We start from the raw sequence: 10,553 nt of genomic DNA on the forward strand, positions 1-10,553 counted from the left end.
TCCACGGTAGCACTCACCTGCCAGTCTACCACCACGGTAGCGCCGGCTCCAGCATACCCAGCTGCCCTAGCCTCAGCCAAAACCCTTCATATCCTAGTCTCAACTCTGGACATACATAACTACTCACATGCATGTATGAGCACACTCAATCACTCAAGCACCGGTATATGTAATCGATCCTAAACCAGAGCTACAACTAGACGTCCTCACATGGATGCAACCGCTCACATAGGGGTCGATGAAACTTGCCTTCGCTTATGTACGCGTCGGCGGCGGCGGCTTCCTGCTCGTGGTACGGGTCTTCTGGCTCCGGCCCGCTGTACTGACCTTCGTACTCCTTGGCCGGCTCCTCCTCGGTCACTCCGTGATCTACGGGCGGAAACGGCACAACCGGCAAACACACAAGCAAGCTATAAAATAAGCTCAAATGGAGATGAAAATAGGAGAAATAGATAGTATACGATTTGAGGAGAGGGTCAACTGTTGGAGCTTCGTCTCGTGAGTGAACTGGGCTCGGGAGAAGTGGTTCAGCTAGCAAGGTGAAGCGGCTCGGTGTGTTAGGGCTGATGGTGGAGTTCATCACGGCCTCGCTCCTTTTATAGGCGAGGAGAGTAGCAGCGGCGTCGCACAGGGACGAGCGGCGGCGTGGGCTGCGGCAGCTCGCCGTCAGCTCAAACAGTGGCAGCACTGAAGACGCGAGCGTCGAGGTGGCAAAGCCGGCGAGGACGCTGCAGCGGCGTGGGCAAGGTGGGGACGCGGAGGTGGGCGGCACGGCGCGGTACCGGCGGCAGTGCGCGGTCCCGTCGTGGGGCCGGTGTGTCGCGCGTGCGCGAGCGAAAGCGAGCACGGGTGGGGGACGGCAGGGAGGTGCGTCGGCTTCCTTTTTAAATGAGGTGAGGTGGTTCGCGCGGCGGAAAAATATCTCAGCCGGCGCTGTGTGCGACGACCCTGATTTATGGCGAGGTGGAGCCTACCAACAGATGAATCACAATCTATATACTACGTACTCAAGTTTAACCAGGAGACTAACACTTACCTTATTGGAGCGACAAAGCCACGAAGGAACGCACACCTTTAAGTGGCTAGTCCAGTACTAACCTTACCACAACTTATCTACCTTACTCATGGGTGAATGGCAAAAGGGGGGGTCCTATTTATAGATCAAGGGGGATGGTGCTGCCAGTGAAGGTAAAGAAAGCACCGGAGAAGGAAAACAGAGGGGAAAGGGAAATGGAACTCCTCAAGGACTTATGCGCAATTTCAGAAAACTGCAGGGACTCATCTGTAAGGTAAAATTTTCCATCAATCAAAATCAAATGAAGAAATGCCTAAAACGAAAGTTGAAGAGTTTTTCAAACTCTACAACATTACTTTAGGGCTCAAATTCAAAAACTCAAAAGTTATGTTTTTTACACATGAATTTTTGAATAAAAGTCGGATTTGAATTGCTTTTGTCCTAAAGGGTAAAACTTTATAAAATTCAGGACCTAATTGCAAGTATTTATGACACGTCATGATGACGGGATAGACTTGTCATAATGGTTGGATAGACATGTCATTATGACGGGATAGGCTTGTCATAATGGTTGGATAGACATGTCATTATGACGGGATAGACTCGTCATAATGATTGGATAGACATGTCATCATGACTCGCATTTTTACACTTTAGTCCTGAGTAAATTTAAAAGTTACTTTTGTAAATCAAATATTTGCATAAAAGAACTTGTACTTTTATAAAATTACGCAAACACCCTTACTTTGCATTTCTTTCAATAGTGATGAAAACTGGGATGTTACATCTACCCTCTCATATACCTTCATAGCCACCACAAATAGATTGGGTTTTGTTTGTTGAAAGTTTAGCCATTGCTACTTGCTTGTAGACGCGTGTGTCGGCTAGACCATCCGTTCTACTCGATTCAGAATCCCACCTTTATGATTTCATATTGGTTGTTATCTCCATATTTGCAATTGAGTTGCTTGTACTACTTGTTTTTGCTTGTTCTTCGATTCTTGCAGGACGAGTGCCCTAGTGGCCGGGTGTTGCGCTCCACAAGATCGCGGCAGCCATTGGAGGTGGTGTATCGGTTGCTAAGACACATCCCTGGATGGTTGTAGTCGGGCCGTGAACGTCATCTCTATCCCCAAATCGAGTTATCCCGTGTCTCTCATCGAAAGATCGGGAACAAACCCTAGCGGGTTCACATCAGTTGGTATCAGAGCAATATTGTTCGGTAAGAGACTTCCAATTCTTCGCTGTTTTTACTTTTCTATTGTCCAGAAAAGCCAAAAAGAATTTTAGTAGATTAGTTTGCCTGCAATCCTATAGACCTTTTGAGCCTTTTACTAGTACTGCTTAGTTAGGGCTTGTTGACTCTTCGGTTGCATCGGTTTCGTTGAGTTGCTGGTCTTAGTTTACTCCTTTAGAGTTTCGAGTTCTTGTCACCAAATTTTGTTTCGGAGTTTCAATCCAGCCCGGTAAGAAAACAGCTATAGTTTCTGTGTTCAGTTTCCAATTTGTGAGTTTTAAGACAATCTAGAAATCTTAACTCATGGTGTTTGCAACGGATCTGACCTTGGTCACAAACTCCATCTGAGCGTTCCAAAATCGACTTGGAGATTTGTGCGTCTAGGTGTCTGAAATGAGATTTGTCATACTGAGTTGGTAGAGGTTGTATGCAGCAATCTTTTTGTTTTAGTTGTCAAACAAAATATTTTATTCCCCTGAAAACAAAAGAGAAGAAAAAAACAAAAGAAGAAAAGAAAAGAAAGAAAAAGAAGAAGAAGAGAAAAGGAAAAAGAAAGGGGTTGTTTTTTGTGTTTCTGTTTTGATTCTGGTGGTGTGTTGCCTTTGTGTTCAGGCTCACGCCTCTAGCATGGTCCAGGCTAGGACCAGCACACTACCGCCGTTGAACGATTACTTAGCTTGCTTTTGTGACTAATGTGGTGCTAGTATTTCCTTGTGCTTCTTTTTTTAGCGCACCTACAGCTCCACATATCCGACTATGGCTTGATAGATGTTGTTGCTGCTGCACCGATGCACTTCTTTCTAGGTGCTTGACTTGTTGGTTGCTGATCCATCCTGTTTTGGCTTGGTAAGAACTTGTAAGAGCTTATTTTAAACAAGTTGAGTTTGAGAGTTTTAAAACCGACACATCCTAGTAGTTGACAGGAGGATACATATTATTTTTATGTTTCTTATTTTCTACTAATCATGGTAGGTGATACGGAGCTTTTTGAGCTAATCAAACTACACCTTCAGATTCAGGATATCATTGTTATCGCCATAATTTAGGCGGGCTAGAAAAATGGGCCGTGGAGCAAGATGGGTTTGAAGGATAGTTATAATGGGCTTGTGAATCGGACCCTTTGCTGATGTTTTGGGCCAAGGTTGGCTGTGTATCTAGATAGGTATGTATGTTTAAATAGTTTAGATAGAGATAGTTAAGATTTGTGTCGTGTTTGGTTAGGAGAGGCAAGTCTACGGATTATAAATATGTATCTTGGGTAAACAATAAGGAGAATCAATCATTCACCAATAACTCTCGGCACATCGCCACCCCAGTTCTAGGGTTTCTCGGGTAAGCGCCGTGCGGGCCCGATCACGCCCTGCGTGATCGGGGCAGCATCGTTCTTACTTATTTAATTTTCGTGTTTCTCGTTCTGAAGCATTGTTGATGGCGAGTAACACTAGTTATCTTAGCATTTATAGAGTAGCATCGGCTCTTTCATGCGTTAATTGTGCTTTGTTTGTTACCTGTAAACGTCCGGCTGCCCATGTACTCGATCTCGGGTATAAGGGCAGTGCCTTGCTTCGTACTTGTTTAGTAGATCCAATTTGTTATGGTTAGTCTTCATCAATCGAGAGTTTAGTTTAATATCTGCATGATTAGGCCCTTTAAACGGATTGAATGTTCCGGTAGTATTGTAGGTACTTTATAACAGCTTGAAAAGGGATTGTTCCGGGAATCGGCTTTTGGTTGGTTTTTAGGCCTCTATTTAGGTTGTTGTTTTGTTACCCTCGGCATCTGTTATGCTCAGTTATGTGTAGGATGTTCCGAGCACGTCGTGAAAGCTTTAATCGTCATAGATTGGATTAGCTTAATGATTACAGAGCAAGATTTATATTACCATCGGACATATTTGCTTTATTTATAGATCCGATCGGATACCCAACACAATCGGCTCTTTACAGCCAATACCGGGAATCATCCGATGAGCCGATCATGGCTCAGACTAATGTTTACATGTGTCTGTGCATGTAGGAAACTAACGCATAACACCTTCCTGATTAGGTACAAGGTCAGGTGGCACGCCTAGCAACCTAGAAGCCAGGGCGTGTGCCGGATCTCAGGCCGTTGACCGAAGGATCGGGGCCACCAGCAGTCCCAGGAGCCTCCCGGCTCCTCGTGTTGCTTGTCGCTGCTCGCCGGTGGGTTTTGACTGACAACACATTCTGGCACGCTCAGTGGGACTGCCTTCATCATCTTCATCATCTTCACCGTCTTCATCATCTTCATCGCCATCATCATTCTCACCACTTCATCAACTCCATCGGCTTTGGTTGTAGGAATGACGAGGGATGAGCCGATCACCTATGAGGAGCTACCTGCTGAACATAAGCAAAAGTACAATGAGATCAAGGCTCTCTTCAAAGCCGATCTCATCGGCTCCTTCGAGAAGACCCGCCATCACAGCGTTAGGTGGAAAGGATTTTCATCCGAAGGTGCCCTTGATGGAGTGGATCTGTCCACCCCGTCGGAAAATTGTACCAAGGCTCCACATCAGGAAGTAAACTACATGGTGGCCCACTCGCTACACCGACACTCTAAGAGCTTGGTTAACACTTTCGAGCATGTTGCCCTGCGTGTGGTCCAGGAAATTATGAAGCATCAATACTCTCCAACGGGACCTACCTTAGGGAGTCACAAGGGGGAATTGCCATTTCAAGCTAGGCCACCACTGCCTTATGCGCTCGCGGCTGCGGAGTCACATGGCTCTCCGGCCTACGTGATTTACAAGGAGGGAGGTGATCCCGTGGATCATCAATTCTTCAGTGAGCCGCCCAAGGAGATCCCGCATGTATATATGTGTGCTTATATACCGGACAGCAGTAATCCGTTACATTCAGTACAGAGGGCAACTGGAGGAGTCCCTGAAATGGATGCAGACAAACAAGCGTGGCTAGTAGCCTATGCCACCGGGCCGAGTCACGATAGTGCGCACTCAGCCCCAGGATCACAGACGGCGGAACAAATTAGTGCCATTCTAAGAGATCAGTTTGGTATTCTACCAAAGAGGAGGGCAATCGGCTATACTAAGCCATATCCCAGTGATTATGACTTAATTCCCCTACCGCCTAAGTATCAGCTTCCTGAATTCACTAAATTTAGTGGAGCGGAAGGATCTAGTTCTATTGAACATGTGAGCCGATACTTAGCGCAATTAGGGATGATCTCGGTGTCGGATCCCTTGTGAGTAAGGTTTTTCTCGCAATCTCTCGCAGGGACAGCCTTTGGGTGGTATACATCATTAGGCCTTGATTCGATTCGCACCTGGAAGCAGCTTGAGGAGCAATTCCATATTCAGTATCATTCAGAAGCTGCAGAAGTAGGAACTACCAACTTGGTGCAAGTGCGGCAGAAGCGCGGGGAAACCGTGGTGGAATATGTCCGACGCTTCAGAGAAGTGAAGAACCGATGTTACTCGACACGGATTTCAGAGAAGGAGGCGGTCGAGTTGGCATCTTTGAGATTACTAAAGTCGATCAGGGACCTAGCTTTCCAATTGGAGTTCACCTCTTTGGCGCATTTGGTACAGAAGCTAACAACACATGAGTAGCGCCACCCAGAGCTATATCAAGATAAGTTCAAGCGTCAAGTGCCATTGGTCGACATAGAAGAAGCTGAAGACTCTAGGGATGAGCAGGAGGTGGCAGTTGTAGAATGGACTCAGGGGGCAAACCCCGTGCCCTATAAATTGGTGAAACAGAAAGGGCCTGTGAAGGGCTTCGACTTCGACGTAAGCAAAGTTGAACAGATATTCGATCTGTTATTGAAAGAGAAACAGTTGAAGTTACCCGAGGGTTATAAGCCTCCTACAGCGTAGGAACGAAAGGGAAGATCATATTGCAAGTGGCATGACTCTTTCACCCACAACATGAGCGACTGCAAGGAACTTCGTCGGCAGATCCAATCGGCTATCGAGCAAGGCCGATTGATCTTGGGCCAAACCGCCATGAAGGTCGATACCCAGCCCTTCCCTAGTGTGAACATGGTGGAAGGTTATGATTGGTCTGCAAGGCAGTAATTGGATTTCACGCTCGGCATCAACATGGTGGGGCTAGCATCACACCGTCAAACCAAGAATGAAGAGGCTGATCCTTGCGATCGACCCCAAAAGGAGAAAAGGGGTTTATCACAGAGGAGCAGGTGAGGCATGTCAGGAATAGCGGCTGACTTCTTCTGATCTCCTCAAGAAGTACGAGTACCAGTACCAGCAGTGTCTCCGGTGAGAATCAGAGGAAGGAGAGTATGAGTGCTGTACTGGAAAGCGTTTGAAGAAACATGAAGACATGCGCGATCATTGTCATTGCCCGTTCTTCAGGTATTGTTGGGATTCTGGCATGAATCGATTGCCAACTACCAGAGACTGCCCAGAGTGCGGACCTGTGAAACCAGATGCAAAGGGGGTCTCGGTTTTCCGGTGTTTGGGACCTATTCCAACTCAACAAGAGAAGGTTGGATCACCACAAAGGAGGGTGGACCTTGAGGAGGAAGAAGATAAGTATCATCATCCGCGGTGGTGCCCTGATGGACTCAATCGTTCTCAGAAACGCAGGGTTCAGTGGTTGTGCAGCCTGGAAGAAGCTGAAGCCAGATATCTCGAATCACTAAGGAAGGCACGCCCGGATTTGGCGGATAAGGTTCACCATATGCAGAAAAGGGAGTCGCGCCCTCCCAAGAAGGAGTGGCGGCCGAAGTCGACAAGAGCCGATGTGAGGACATCGGCTGATACACATATGGTATTTGTGCTCCCTGCAGAATTCCACGCTCGATCCCATGAGGAGTCAGTAGCTCAGCTTGACTTGGGACCCCGGCCGGTAATATTTGAGAAGCCACAAGCAAAGAATTACAAGCATTTGAAGGCTTTATATCTCAAGGTTACATAAACGGCCAGCCCGTTAATAAGATGTTGGTGGACACAGGAGCGGCAGTTAACATAATGCCGTATTCAGTTCTGCGCCGCTTGGGGCGGTCCACTGGAGATCTGATCAAGACTAATGTCACGCTGAGTGACTTCAACGGACAGACTTCAGAAGCTCAAGGCGTCCTCAGTGTGGATCTGACCATCGGAAACAAGACCGTCCCAACCTCTTTCTTCATCGTCAATAGCAAGAGCACATACAACGTCCTACTTGGCAGGGATTGGATTCATACCAACTGCTGCATCCCTTCCATAATGCATCAATGTCTAATCCAGTGGGATGGAGATGAGGTAGAGGTGGTTCACATAGATGACTCGATCGAGATCTCGCATGCTGCTATGAGCATTTGGGATGCGGAGGACCAGGAGCCGATATTAGGGATCAGTTTGGAAGGCTGCGACTGCATTGAAGCTACAAAAAATGGGGTGAGGCTAGTCTTATCCACTGGCCTTACAGAGTAGATGACTCGCGGAGAACAAGCTGCTCCGACACACTTAATGAGGCCGATTCCTGCCTATCGGCCCCAAAAAATAAAGTACAAACCTTTGATGATAAGTGTTTTACATAATCATAGCTATTACAGAAAAGGCCCGCTTTGACAGCCAACCTTACTCTTTTTGTAAAGTTTCGAAAAGCAATGAAAGACATGGAGCGGCCAAAATTCTTTTTATTATCTTCTTTGTCTATCTACAGTGTTCTGGAATGGATGATGGGAAACTAGGTCGAGATTAGTCTATCTGCAGTGTTCTGGAATGGACGATCGGCCAAAAGACACTTAGACGACTTACGACAGGTTCTGGAACGAACTAGAAGGTTCGGGCTTAGAATGAATTCGAAGAAGTGCGCTTTTGGCGTGTCAGCCGGTCAGTTTTGGGTTTTTTGTTTCATGAAAGGGAAATCGAGATTGGCCTAAAAAGTCAGGAAGCCGTGCGCACCATGATGCCACCTACTACAAAGAGGGAGCTCCAGCAAATCATTGGTAAAATTAACTTTGTTAGGAGGTTTATTTCCAATCTTTCTGGGCTGATTGAGCCTTTTATGGAGTTGGTGAAAATTAAAGCCAATGAAGAGTTTTGTTGGGGGCAGAGCAGCAACGGGCATTTGAAGAGATCAAGGAGTATCTGTCAAAACCACCTGTGCTTATTCCACCCCAACAAGATAGGCCATTTTACGTGTGCCTATCAGTTGGTGACACCTCCATCGCGTCGGTAGTGATACAAGTGCATGACAACAAAGAGAAGGTTGTATTCTATCTCAGCAGAAGGATGCTGGATGTCGAGACATGGTATCCTGATATTGAAAAGTTATGCCTTTGTCTATTCTTTACATGCACCAAGCTTCGTCATATCCTGCTATCAGTCGAGATAATTATCATCTACACATCAGATGTCATAAAGCACTTGCTATCGGCTCCTGTGTTGAAAGGCCAATTGGGAAAATGGATGTTTGCATTGTCAGAGTTCGACATCCGGTATCAACCCGCGAAGGCGGTCAAAGGACAAGCATTAGCGTATCTTATTGCAGAGAGGGTTAATACTAATATAGCAGTACTTTCCATACGTGCATGGGCCATGTACTTTGACGGGTCAGTTTGCGGAGATGGATGTGGCATCGGTATCTTGCTGGTATCGCCTCGGGGGGTAATGTATTCCTTTTCAATCAGATTGCCCGCTTGCACCAATAACCTCTCAGAATATGAAGCGGTGTGAAGAGGTATGGAATTGCTCCTAGAGGCCGGAGCTGAAGCAGTGGAAATTTTTGGGGACTCGAAATTGGTAATCTCACAGCTCACAGAAGATTACAGATGTGACAGCGAGTTTCTTTTCCCGCTATGGGTACAATGCCAAGAGCTGATGACCTAGTTCAAGTACATAAATTTCTACTGGATACCTAGGGTGCGAAAATCTGAAGCCAATGATTTGGCACAGATGACTTCGGGGTACAAAGCTGTGATAGATGGAACCGACCTTCAGGTGCACCTCCTGGACCAAGGCGATTGGAGAGCTGATATCTTCAATTATTTGAAGGATTCGGCTCGGGTGGCACCCAAGAGGATACGCTACAAGGCTATGAGATATGTCCTGATAGGAGACGACTTGTTCTATAGGACTTTGGAAGGACTGCTACTCAAGTGCCTAGGGCCGATTGAGTCCAATCGGCTCTTACATGAAGTCCACGAAGGAGCCTGTGGGACTCACCAATCAGCTCACAAGATGAAGTGGCTGATTAGGTGATCAGGGTATTACTGGTCCACCATGCTTGAAGACTACTTCAAATATTATAAAGGATGTCAAGCGTGTCAGAGGTTTGGAAAGATTCAGATGGTACCAGCGTCAGTAATGAATCCCATTATCAAACCGTGGCCATTCAGAGGCTGGGGGATGGATATGATCGGCAAAATTAATCCTCCATCCAGCAAAGGTCACCAATTTATTTTGGCCATCACGGACTACTTTACCAAGTGGGTAGAAGCGGTTCCCATGAAGTTAGTGGCATCCAAAGATGTTATCAATTTTGTCAAGGAGCATATCATTCATAGGTTCGGGATCCCTCAGACCATTACAACAGATGGAGGCTCGGTCTTTATTTCAGAAGAATTCAAGAAATTTACCGCCAACATGGGCATCAAGTTGATCAGGTCATCTCCATATTATGCCCAAGCAAATGGACAAGCTGAAGCATCCAATCAGAGCCTCATCAAGTTGATCAAGAGAAAGATTGATGAGTATCCTAGGCGTTGGCACAAGGTCTTATCAGAGGCATTGTGGGCATGCCGTATATCTTGCCATGGAGCAACAAAAACCTCTCCTTATCACCTGGGTATGGACAGGAGGCTGTTTTACCATGGGAAATTACGGCTGGCTCAAGGTGTGTAGAGTTCCAGAATGACTTAACAGCTGAAGAGTATGCTACTCTGATGAATGATAATATGGAAGACCTCACGGAACTCAGGCTTTGGTCACTTGAAAAGATCAAGGAAAATAAGGCCAAAGTAGCCCGCGCATACAATAAGAAAGTCAAGCCGAAGGAATTCCAAGTTGGAGATCTGGTTTGGGAAGCGGTGCTACCATTAGGGACTAAAGATGCAGCGTATGGCTAGTGGTCTCCAAATTGGCTTGGGCCCTATAGAGTTGACCAAGTCCTATCTAGGAATGCATATATGCTTGAAGAATTAGATGGTGTCAAGTTGCCGGTGGCGGTCAACGGTCAGCAACTCAAGTGATACTACCCGAGCATGTGGGATGGTGAGCGGTAAAGCCGATGTTATACATTAGGCTGTAAGCCGATATGACCAATGGGCCTGAATAAGAGAGTGCCGAGGCTGTGAGGAAGGGTACAAACC

This window comes from Panicum hallii, chromosome 2 (genome assembly GCF_002211085.1).
Source record: "Panicum hallii strain FIL2 chromosome 2, PHallii_v3.1, whole genome shotgun sequence".
Taxonomy (NCBI): domain Eukaryota; kingdom Viridiplantae; phylum Streptophyta; class Magnoliopsida; order Poales; family Poaceae; genus Panicum; species Panicum hallii.